This window comes from Bemisia tabaci, chromosome 2 (assembly GCF_918797505.1).
Source record: "Bemisia tabaci chromosome 2, PGI_BMITA_v3".
Classification (NCBI taxonomy): Eukaryota; Metazoa; Arthropoda; class Insecta; order Hemiptera; family Aleyrodidae; genus Bemisia; species Bemisia tabaci.
Window position 1 is genome coordinate 67,842,973 of NC_092794.1, and position 13,225 is coordinate 67,856,197.

The window sequence follows — 13,225 nt, forward strand, 5'->3', positions numbered from 1 at the left end:
CCTTTGTCTTCTTTGCCTATCGCTTTGTCTATCAGTTTCAATAATCGGCCCGCTGGCCTAATGGCGACAGATGGAAACTTCTATTTTCGGGGATTCAACACTTCCTTATAGAAAATTATAAGGGAGCAACAATTATCACCTTCTTTCGGCTGTTGACCTACCTACTAGGTAGATGATGAGCTTCGGGTGACATCATGAGCCAAAAAAGTTTCCCAAACTTCAGTTTTTCCGCAATCTAAGGATTGGCAGTCGCATTTTTTGTGTTAGAATGTTGGCTGCCCTTTCGAGGTCCTAAGAGCTCCATATTTCGACATGTTCTAGCTCTCCCGAAGTAATTAATCTATACAAAACAAGTTTAGATCGAACTATGTATTGCTTTGGCAACGAATACATAGGAGGCAATTTTCCCATGCAATTCAGGCGAGCTCCCTAATAATTCCTCCCGGTAATGCAACAGAGCGGAGAGACAAGGACGGGAGCGGCCGGACTTGAGGCGTTTCCCGAGTTGATGAACCCGATGCCGATCCAAATTGGTGTGCGTGAGGCTCCAGCGACACGCGAAGATGGGCCCGGGGGAGGGGGGGGGGGCCGGGGGCGAGGACGGGCCCCCGAACACGCGCGTGGAAACTGGAAGTCGGGAACATGAACATATTGAACATCCACCAGGCTCCATTACGGAGTATCGATATATTTCGGGGGAGCCTTGGGAGGGCCCGCTCCTCAATAGAGTCACGTGACAAGCACAGTATTATGCTCACCAGAGCATACTCAACTCCAAGAGCCGAACGACATACACCATTCAGCTACCTCGGATCACAAGTTTCAAAGTTTTAGACTTTCCCGAGGATATTCTCCGAGTTTTCCATACATGGAAAACTAGCTACACTGGAAAGAAAAACGCAATGGATCTAGAGTCCAGACTCTTGAAAACATTGACAGGAAAAAGAACTCTTGATTCAATCAGATTTAAGCTTAAAGGGAAACCCGCTCAAATTAAGAGGCTTGGTTCTTGATTTAAGCTTAAATTTGATTGAATCAAATAATTTTTCTTTTCGATGTTTTTAAGAGTCTGGACTCTAGATCCAATGTGTTTTTTTTCCAGTGTGTGAACACTCTGATGTTGGTGACAAATCTGGGTGGGTTTTTCTTTTTTTATAAATAAAGCGGATGATTTTTTGGCCCCATAAACAGGAGCCACCTCCTTATTTCCACCTGAAAATTGAAGTAGAACTAGATTCTTTACCTAATTAACGAATTCAAACACCGGACGAATCTCACCTGGACCGCGGGAAGGATCACAGTGTGGTTTGTATTGGCATCGCCGGAATTTATCGGCTAGGGCCCCCGGACCACCCGGGTGTCACAAAAATTCGAGGTCAACCCTAAAAAAAGAAGAATAAAAAGAAGAAGAAGAAGAAAGGGCCGTCCGTCGCGACGCCCACCGTTCGGCCCACGTTACTCCAATTATTTTAATATCCGAGGCTCATTGTTGACACCGGCCCAGCCCGGCCCGTGCGTGTTTCAATACCTATGCACCTTTAATCAGATTCAAATTCAGAAAATATGAACGTCATAAAGCCGCCGCACCGGAGGCTTTGAGGGTATTACTGCCGTGCTAAGGAAGAACGCCGTATGAGCCTTCAGGCGTTGCCAAGTTTCCTTAGATAAAACGCGAATTTCCTGGTAAACTTATGAATATTTTCCTGCCAAACTTTCAGATAATTTTGTTCGCAATTTCACCTAAGGATTCTCAAAATTTAAAGGAAAAATATCCATAACTTTCCTCAGAAATAAACATTTTATCGAAGTAAATTTGGCAACTCTCGAATGCTCATACGGCGTTCTTCCTTAGCACGGCAGATTACGACCAGAAGCGTCTTACGGATCACGTTGCCGCAGTGGCGTGGCGTGCTTTGCGATATATCGATTGTCATGCCATTTAAACCTATGGACAAGGATCGATAAACAGGGGTTCGCAGCGAACACCTTGATAATCGATTCTTCACCATAGGTTCAAATGGCAGAACAATCGATACAGCGCGATTCACGCCATGCCATTGGTTGCCGTCGCAACGGCCTTGAACTTGGAGTCCCCGCCTCTATCACGCTTGGGTTTCAGGGCAGCGGGTAGAATTTTGAATGGTTATCGAATGACCTTGATCGATAAATAGCATTGCTAGTATAGGGATATGTCGATTAAGATCATTCGATAAGGATGCAACAATCGACGCGCTGGCCGAGGACCAGACACCATATCAATGGCTGAGGTCGAAAAATACGCGTTTTCGTTGCAAGTCATTTGTCAAATCAGGGGGCTGATTATCGAAATTTATTGACAGAGCAAAAGACAAAGATAACAAAGAAGAAATGGAGCGATCCTACTGATCGAAACTGACGGTTTTTATAGACTACACTAGAAAAAAAAAACACATTGGATCTAGAGTCCAGACTCTTAAAAACATCGACAAGAAAAAATACTCTTGATTCAATCAGATTTAAGCTTAAATCAAGAACCCAGCCTCTTAATTTGAGCGGATTTCCTTTTGATTGAAGCTTAAATCTGATTGAATCAAGAGTATTTTTTCTTGTCAATGTTTTCAAGAGTCTAGACTCCAGATCCAATGTGTTTTTTTTTTTCCAGTGTAAGGAGGAAAATCATGGACGATCTATTGCAACCACTTGCTGCAACCAATAGGATTGCCCCTCATTCTCTTCGTCTTCTTTGTCTATCGGAATGTCCATTAATATCAATGATCAGCCTGCAGGTATTTTGTCGAATACCTCAGCGGACAGTCAAATTATGAAAATCAGCCAACTGTTGTCGTGTTTGATTAAATATTTGAGTGTTTTTGAACTTGCAAAGGGGGAAAAAATATCACCAAAACGCTAAATTTACTTAAATAAGACGATATAAAATTTTACACCAGTTTTTACTGACAATCTTCTGAATAATTAATGTTTTATTGGATCACGCGAGTTTTCGATACATTTTCACTCGTTGCTAAAATTTCTGAAAACGATCATGAATTAATCAAACATTTATTTGACGGGGAGATTTAAGCTACTTATTTTGAACAGTCTTTCGTCAGTACTCAGTAAAACCCTTCAAATTTCAGTCGGAGGTAGAATGGTTGACCATAATATGACGGGGCATTCCACATAATTACTCAGTATGCTTTAACTGTATTGGCAAAGGTTTTAATTAAAAAATGATCGATGCAACATTTTTATCGCACTTAGATGGATGAACTATTTCCAGAGATCCTTTCAGAATTCGGACTTCCTAAACCTCAGGTAAAGAAAGAAGAGTGGAGAAGGCCATCTTCCTTGAACCATTCCTGAGCTTACCCGGACTGACCCCTAAAAATTTAGAATTTAAATCCTCCTTTTCTTCCATTCGGGACAACAGTCCCTAGTTCTACTCATAAATAAATTCTAAATTATACATTTCGTCTCCGTGCTCTTAAATTTTGCAATAAAATGAATGACGCACTCGTAAATAAAAAGGGAACGAGCCGAGAGGCAAGCAGACAATATCAGCGAAGGTCGCACAGGACATAAACGAATTTCCACGCCATTCAGACACCGTTTAACACGTATTTTCGATTCTTTGTCAGTAAGAACGGCCGCTGCGCGCGCATTGTGCCGGACTGCTGTGACGTAAGAATTATTTTAACAACAGGTGCACTTACGTCGAGGATGTCAAAAATCGGCTCCTCCACTCATTCACATCGACGCGAAGCCACGGTTCCACAGGAGACGACCGACGCGAAATTGACCGCGAATAATCACGCTCTGGCGGCTTAAATTTCAGTCATATCAAGAAATTGATAAGATCATATTTTCTGAGCCCGGAACGGACGATATCTACGTCTATATAGCCCGTAACTTTTTTGCAGTGTACAAACAACTCTTTTTAAGTCAAATTTACATGAAATTAACACGGAGAAAAAAACTTCGTGCATGGGACCCGAAGTTGAGGTCAAATGGATCTCAGAATTTTTCTGATCACGCATCCGAAAACTTGAGGTCGAGCTGCCAAAGTTCAGGTCAGACATCGAGGCACTTCGGTATGCACCGGAGTACTTCAGATGTCTGACCCGAACTTCGGCAGCTGGACCTCAAGTTTTTAGATACGTGATCTGAAAACTTCAGAGATCCATATGACCTCAACTTCGGGTCCCACGCACGAAGTTTTTTTCTCCGTGAAGAGAGCATTAGTAACATTGGATTTTTTCGCTTTTAATGTATGTAAAACAATCGATATCCGCCGAGATATCGATATCGTCCTACCTCACCTTGAATCGATTATTTATACTGGATTCAAATGGTGCGAGAATCGCCACCGGCGCGGGACGGGGTGGAGCTGCTATCCGGGGCCGGAAAAGGAAATCCCTGTCATCAATTAGAAATTAATCTGTGTAGGATTTCTTTTGGCTCTTCCTCGCGCAGGGGACCACTGCTCCACTTTCCTTTATGATGTGTGCGGTGACCTTAAGGCATGTCTGCCGAGTGTCTCAGTCCGGCCGCGGTCCAGCGTCGCGTCGATTAGTTCAACCCGTGATATTCGATGCTGATTGATGCGTCTCAAAGTATCTGCTCTGAAAGCGCTGTTATCACATTTACTCACCACTTTAGAATGGAGATATTGCATGTGTGAGGAATTTGCGATTTGACTGTTAATATTTAAGTAAAAGTTCGCGAGAAACACGATGGTGCCACTGGTTTTCTCTGAAATCAACTCCCAAGCTCAAAAAAAGCTCTCAAGCTGAGGCCACAATGGAGGGGATGGATATCCCTCGCTATCCTGAGAGGCCGCCTCTACATTAAGACAAACTCTCCATGCAAAGATAGGGAGCAAATACATTGACAGGGTTGCCGTGATTTCAGTTTAGAGTCCCCAAATAAGGTGGCAGCCCTGTCAATGTATTTGCTCTCCATCTTTGCATGGAGAGTTTGTTTTGATGTAGAGGTGGACTCTCAGGATAGCGTGGGATATCCCCACCATTTTGGCCTCAACTTGAGAGCTTTTTTTGAGCTTGGGAGTTGATTTCAGAGAAAACCAGTGGCACCATCGTGTTTCTCGCGAACTGTTACATAAAAATTAGTAGTCAAATCGCAAATTCCTCTTACATGCAACATCTCCATTGGATGGGCCGCGTTTAGTGGAAAGGAACCAGACCATATCAGCTATTGCCAAAAACTGGGCAATTTAATTTTTTACGAGAAAACTTTTATGCGGATTCCTGCGAAAATTATAAGGAATTTGCTACTTGCTATGCTGCAAATTCACTGAAAGCACGACAATCTGCACGACAGTTTTCATGTAAAAAATCAAATTGCCCCATTAAATTTGGCCCTAGCTGACCGTGGCTTGGTTCCTTTCTACTTAACGCAGCCCAAATCGCTGTCGATGAAAATACGTAACGTTGGAAATGGGAATTTGATCCACCGCATTAATCTTTCACCTTGGATTTTTGAAATATCGGCGCCAAACACTTATTCCGGCGTTACGTAACGCATCCGTAGTGCAGGCCCAGGCCGTTTCCTCCTCTGGAGCGTTACGTATTTTATGAAAGGGTTGTATTTATAGTCGCCCCTTTGACGGCACCTCCCCTTATGAAGGCCCCACATGGTTAACGTTGTGGTTACGGGAAGATAAAGGAGATCATTGACATAATTACACAGTGGCGATTTTGCAAGTTCGCAACACTCTTTTTCCACCATCTAAATCCATTAAGAATATCGATTTCAGATGAAGCAGTCTTGAGGTATCTGCTCTGAAGGCAATGTTATCACATTTAAGTTCCACGTTTAAATTAAATCGCTGTCGATGAGACCCCTAATTGTGCTCTGTTCATAAAATATGTAACGTTTAAATTGTGTGTTTCATCACAGATGTGACAAGAGTGTGTTGCTCCTTGCTCTATTTACAGCTTTTATAACGCTCAATGGATGAGCGCTGGCCGTCTTTGGCCCGTTGCTAATCAAGCTTTTAATTCGTTCTCGTCCTACTGGCGGAGCGCAACATTTTTAAGATGAGTTCGAACAATTAAAATTGTAAGAAAATTGACTGCTTCATGGTCACGGTCAAAATCCCTCGAGCAATCATGCTCCGTTTTCGATGGTCTAAACCATGTTTGGGGATTTTGGATTTGGAAGTTCATTCATCAGGTGATAAGGGATCGTAACATTTGCGAGTCGATAGTAAAACATAGAAAAACATAAAGCTCATAAGTAAGGAACAAAAAAAGGCTGCGCACCCTGAAAAATGATCACACAAGATTTTCTATAATTGGAAGACATTTCCTTGGATTTCAATGAAAAAATTTTTTGCGGTTTAGGAATGTTTTGAATTATTGGAAACAATTTAAGGGGAGGAAAATTGTTTCCATTCCAAAGAGATTTCCTTAAAAAAAACTCTAACTTCCTCATTGGTGAAACATTTAATATCCTGTGAATAATAAAAAATAACCAAGTCCTTTACTGAAAAAAAAATCATCGTATAAAATTTTTTTTCGGTGCATCCATTGTCTGGAGTTGATATGGGAGAGTTTTGCTTATTTAATGCATGGAATCAACTGATGTACTTGCGCGTGCCCCGTGCCAGTACTAAAACCTGTGATCTCGTTGTTAGTTGGGTTTGAGTCGGATGAGCAACTAAACTAACTCCAATGCAATGCGTAAAGTATCAAGGAAAATTGAAGGGACTCCAAGATGGTCTCGGGCAATTGGATTTCTTTTGCCAGTGAAACTTTCGTTGCGCCTTTAAACTGTTCGCAAATTTTCTAGTTCCCTGCAATATGTGAATATCTCCTGAGTGGAAAATTGCGCGTTAACATCCTCAAACAGGATACCCTTCTCTTCAATCTCTTAATGCTTATTTTTTCGACGATTTTGATCCCTATTTGTTGGTTCTAAATAATGCATTAACGTACAACTGTATACAATTCTACTCAAAAGCAAAAATCCGGAAATTGTATATGAGTGAAATTGCCAGAGTTACGTTTCTTAGTCAAGGAAAAAATGAAACAGCAGGAATTTTGAAAAGCTGAGAAAGCGACATACGTCTGAGGCCGTTTTTACTGAGATCAATCAAGAGACCACGGAGCCTGTCGGTTCGTCACCTTTCAATCGATGCTTTCAACCATTCATTCTCTTGCTTGCTTTCGCGTTCTCCGACAAAAAAATCCGCTGACGCACAAGGTAAAATGTAAATACTAGCGAATTTTATGCCAGAGCAGTCAGTTCCTTTTTTCCCCTTTCCGAAACGTTAGCCAAGCATAAATTATGCAAATGAGAGGAATTTGGAATGCTATCTACCTTAAGGTATGCAGAGAATGTTCTTAGAGAGATGCGACTGAGACGTTAAAGGATATTCTCTGATGTATACCTTTATTAAGAAAGGATGAATCACTAAATAAATTGATAGGGAAACGATTGAACGACTTCAGCAGCATCTGTGAAGGGTTATTTTTTTTTAAAAATTTCTCCGGGGAAACTCTGTGTGATTCGCCATTGCGGTACTTTTTTCGAGGGAAGGGAGGAGGGATTAACAAACGAATAGATAAAAATTGAGACCAAGCAGTTCTTGCATAGTTATATGAACTTTCATTGAAATATGATCTATAGCACGGGGCAAGAACTTTTTTTGACGAAAATTACCCCGCTTGAAAGTAATCATTTTACATGGAGCAGTACCGAGAGTTTGGGCATTACCGGGCATTAAACTTTTCCCTTAATATGCAAGGTATGTTCTAGGTTTGTACTAATTTTTGGACATCCAGCGTCAAAGTGTTGCTGGCAAAAATATAAAAAATATACGGCGAAAATGCCAAAAAAAAACAGAAAATCTCGATGTTTAGGATCTGTGCGTAAAATTGTTTTTTCAAAATCCTCTTGGCTACCGTGTTTTTTTATCACATAGGACCATTTAAGACCGTGCAACATTTAGTTTTGTCGATTTAAAAAAATAAGTCCCACCCTAGGCCGCACAGTAGATCGAGTCAATAGAAGCGGTCGGACAAAATTTGGAAACTTTATACGCTCATGATTCGTTTGTACAAAACTATGAGGTTCTAAAAGCGATTCCATTGGTTTCCTCGTGAAATATTCAGTTATTGGCACCCCTTGAAATTCAAAGTGTTACAGAATAAACTTCAAAATTTGCAGAATTTGCAAAATTTTTTAGTAACAAATTTCATGTCCGACCTCTCTAAATGACTAGATCCACTGTGGGACGGGAAAAATTTTGACGAGTTTCCTAGCGTCTCAGCGGAGATTCGTTACGGCGAGCTTTTAACGTATCGCGGCTGGACGCCTGAACCGAAAGACCCGCGACATTGTTAATGGCTGAATGGACTCGCGACTCTACGTGACATCCGTCGGCGCATGATGAATATTTCGTTTTCACGCGAACTCATCGCGGTTGCGGCTAAGGCGCGGCAGGATAGCGACCCGCGGCCGCCAGGGAGCAGGGAGCCAGGTCGCTTCCCTACTTGGCACCCATCAATCTCCGATCTCACAGCCGACCTCAACCTCATTTTCACCGCCATGGATCCGCGACCTGTATGCGCTTTTAATTTCTTCATTAGATCCAGACCAGCTAGTCGAGAATTCGTCAGCGTTACCGGGACCTTCATTCATTAACTTCGCACTGAAAAAGAAAAAAAGTTACGGGCTGTACAAACATACCGTCCGTTCCGGGCTCAGAGGCCGAAAGTTCCGGGTGCTAGAGCCGTAGCTCCGATTGCTCCGGATGCTGCGCCCGGAACTTTCAGCCTCTGAGCCCGGAACGCAGACGGCATGTCTATACAGCCCGTGAGTACGGCTTCCACGGCCGGAGTATTTTTTTCAGTGCGGAAACTCTAGGTTGAACGCTTGAGGAGTTCCTCGAAGAATAGACTAATTGGACCACATTTTGGAATTTGAACCTATAGATTCTAGCCCGGTTTAAAAACAACGTATGTGCTATTAGTTTCCCTAGGCACATAAGTGTTTTTCCAGAAGAGCCAGAATTAATAGTCCCAAATTGCAAAATGCAGCCCAATTTATTGTAAGTTAAAAGGTAAAGTATTGACAATGTGAATTTAAAATAGAATATGAATATAAATTAAATTAAAAAATCCGGGTTTTTTCAACCCTGAAGTAGTACCATGCGATTGACGAGAGAGAAACATAATATCTTGACAGCGCACTCGTGAAGGAAGAACGTAGAGTTCGGCTTGAAATCCTATCTCTATTGGAAAGAATTTCTTGAAATTGAAGAAAATCGATTCTTACCTGCAACAAAAGAGAGAAACGTAAAATTATAACACGCGTACTTGGAGAGTTAAAATTACTTTAAAAAAATGTCCGATTATAAGCATTCGTATATGATGCATTAGTAAAATTCTACTTACCTAATTGAAAAAAGAGGGGGGGGGGGGGGCTGAAAATTCAAATTAGAAAATGTGTTTGATTTCTTGCATTTCCCCTGCAGATTTGGGACTCGTACTTAGGCACACTTGGATTGCATTATTTGCATTATGCAATAAGGAGCTACTATTTTTGGCGGAATTTCTCACAACGCGTCGCTGAAGTGTCATTTTAAATTGCGTAGTCTCCACTGATAACTAAAAAGACAGTTCTCTAGCTTCGTAGGTTGAAGTTAATTTCCCTTCACAGTATCCCTGCTAGTCTCGACACACCTGACAACCCGACATAGTCCACGCGTTAATGAAGTCCTCGCTAATGAGATGCGAGTGAGCCTTCTAGAAAGTGTTCCAAATTTTTACCTCCCTCAGCCCGGCATCCGTGCGGCCGTGCCCCAGTCACGGGGGGACATGCTCCATGCCCTAGAAATGATGCCATATCAGGCATGGAAAAATATTATGCATGATAAAAACAAAAAAGTATCAAGAGGCCATCGTAACACCAGGAGTTCCTATCCTTAAGAGGACGCTTTACAGTTGGACTACATTTTGCAATTTGGTACTATAAATTCTAGCCCGGTTTAAAAATAACGTATGTGCCATTAGTTTCCCTATGCGCATAAGTGTTTTTGCAGAAGAGCCAGAATTTATAGTTCCAGATTGCAAAATGCAGTCCAGTTTACACTGACTTGCAAGTTCAACGTTTCTTGAACGTGGCAGAGTAAACGACAATTTTTTGGACATTTTAGTGAAATTCAGCAGTTTCACTAGATACTTACAAGATATCACAATGATTTGCCATTTCAAAAGATACAAAATACCGCAAAATACAATTTGCAGATTTTGGAAATTGAAAGTTAAGTCCCTGACTAGTGCCTCCCATTCCGTTTATTAGAATCAAACAATCTTCAATCTTCTGCAACACACTTTTTTAGTGGCAAATCATTATAAACCCCCGGGAGGAATTTAAACCTGGGACACCCTGTATATACAGTATTTTTTTTAAAAAAAGAAGTTGCACGATTTTGAAAACACTGTAATCGCGCTGGTTCGTTTTTGCTGAATGCGATTCATTTGCTGGGGGGTCGATTTGAGAATCGTTCTCGAATGGCCTTCATCGATAAATCCCTATTTTAGCAACGCTATTTATCGATCGAGGTCATTCGACAGCGATTCGACAATCGACCTGCTGGTCCATTGATAATCTAGAAGCGATTGCAATGCGGATGACGACCGTGAGTCACACCCTATTTGAGAGCCGATGACGATTTCAGATCCGGGCCATTGTTCTACTGACACTTCTTCGGGCGGATAGCCAGTATTTTGAATACAATGCTCTCCGTCCCGGCTCTGATGCACTTAGCCGAATTTTCAATGAGCTCCTTCAAATTTTTTTCTCTCTTTCGGAGATTAATGACTTGTAAACGCGAAAACTGTGAAGACGGGAAAAGAGATGAGAAGGGATGCAGAACAGCGCCAATTTAAACTTATGAATGAAGTGTAGAAGAAACGGTGGAAACGAGCGTGGAGCTGCACTGCCGCGGCCGTGCTAAGGAAGAACGCCGTATGTGCCTTCGAGCGTTGCCAAATTTCCTCTTGGAAAACATCTATTTTTGAGGAAAGTTATGAATATTCCTCCTTAAAATTTTCACAAATTTTAAATCAAATTACGAAAAAAATTCTCTGAAAAATCGGAGGCAAAATATTTACAATTTTTCCGAAAAGTCGTGATTTGTGTGAGGAAATTTGGCAACGTCTGAAGGCTTATACGGCATTCTTCCTTAGCACGGCGTGCTGAACGGTAAAATGCACAACGAGAGCAGTGATGAATCGCTGGATAAGGTGCAAACTAAGGAGTTCCCCAAATGCTTTCTTTTCAAATTTTTTTTTAAAAAATGTATCGCGAACCGGAGGGTTTGAAAATCAACTCATGAAGATAATACGGGTATTTATAGTTAACACTATAGTTATAAACGTCAAAAATACAAAAGACGTAATTCATTTGTACGACTTGAAGTTGATTTCTGATCCCGTTGGGAGAATCGCTTCCTGAATTTGAAAATGTAATATGACGTGGGGATTCAATGTATATAACAAGGTGGAGAAATGGTGCTGGGTCCACACCATTTCGCGGGGAAAACAAAGCCAAGAAGTTCCAAAAACCAAAGTTCCAAGTTCCAAAGTTTAATGCATGTCTTGCACGATGATCCACCGCACGGCTCTTGGATGGATACCATACATTTATAACCTCATCACCAACTCTGAAAGAATGATCAATAACTGCCCTTACTTTATATCTGATAGAAACGGAACCAGATCATTTCTCGAATTTTTCGCAGGATATCTAGGTATCACATTGAGGGGAAATATCACGGAAGCTTTCAAAAAAAGAAATGAATGAGTTTCGCATCAAAAAAAATCTAGTGAGGAAGAAAAGTTTCAACATTAGGGATTAATATGAGTGGTATCTAAATGTAATCATCGGTACCTACAATAATTTTTATAAAACCACCAATTAATTATAATCTACGTGAAGAACCACCTCAACAGAGGACTTTGGTATTCATTTAGAGGCAAACGTCTGTACGATGCGTTCGTTCTAGTTTCGGGAGACGAGAAAACGAAAGTTAATGGTTTCTTGAGAGAGCAAGGCATGGAAATTCCTTTGCGGTTATGTACGAGTGTGTGTATGCAACCGAAGTAACTCTCCATGAATAATATTAGCATAACTCTAGGAATGATAGGTTCAAAGATACCGGTGCCTTTCCAGCATTGACATAACACGGGATTTAAGCCGTCTGAAAATCTTTGACCCGAGGTCTCCGATTCACTCAGCATTTTTTATTGGACGTTTTCGACAGCTCTAAAATTAGAAATTAAACCTGAGTGTTTGTGTGTGATGTCGAAGCGCCGTCTTAAGGCGTTATTCCCTGGTAATAGACGCGGAAAAAGTGACTTATTTTCCCTTCCGGACTCGTTTTAAAAGTGTGGGTTTACGTGTGCGTATAGCTTGTAATTGAGGAAATCTGCGAGATTGGAGCGTTCGGCGATCGTAGTCAAACACATATTTCTGTCTTCAGCATATTAGAAAACTAATTTTCAAAGACAGTGGAAGAAAGGGAAGGAGATAAAGAGAGTGAGAGACGATAATTTATTTTGAATGAAGCGATCCGGCTAGTGTCTAAAAAGGTTGTGGGCTACTCATTATGTATCCTCAACGAATCACAAAAAGTCCATGTTATGGTGCACATCCATGGCTATAAAAACCACATCCAGATTATTACGGGGTTCTTTCTATATACTCTCATTTGATATTCTCGAAGCAAAACTATACATCCTTTTGGGTTAAAATTTTCACAAAACATTCTACAAGGGCAAGGAAAATGATGAAGGTTCTCGAAAAATGTGACGCAACGTGGGAAAATGGGCCTTAAAGTGGGGATAGGGAGGTAAGGTACCTATACCACAGCTGCGGGAGTGGATGGTGTTGATTCTGCATCGTTTGACTTAATATAGAGTACGCCCAAAAATTTCAAAAATTAACGCTTTGAAAGCAATTCATATTTCGAGGACGAAAAACTGGGAATTCGAGAACATCGTTGGTAACAGTTGCCATCGCTGATGCCCATTTAAGGCACGATTCATTCCAAAACCTTAAAAAATCATGGAAAATGTTAATTACGGCCTCTAACTATGTCCTGATGCCTTAAGGGTACATTAGAAAGTTTCGCACCGAAAACTGAAAATCGATACTTTTGACTGCACACCTATGTTTTCGGTACACCCAGCAGTTTGAGTTGGCACCATGCAAC

The 13,225-nt window shown here is 41.3% G+C and overlaps 1 protein-coding gene across 11 annotated transcripts in view; it reads right to left on the reverse strand.

The window, feature by feature from the left end:
* Svil (Supervillin) overlaps positions 1 to 13,225 on the reverse strand; it is a 390,519-nt gene that overhangs the window by 293,464 nt on the left and 83,830 nt on the right. The window contains exon 1 of one of the 11 annotated variants that reach the window (XM_072296137.1): positions 1,279 to 1,782. The exons of the other annotated variants lie outside the window; for them this stretch is intronic. The gene's annotated coding sequence lies outside the window, so the exon portion shown is untranslated. Of the gene's footprint in view, positions 1 to 1,278; positions 1,783 to 13,225 lie in introns of those variants that run through there. 11 annotated transcript variants of the gene reach the window in all.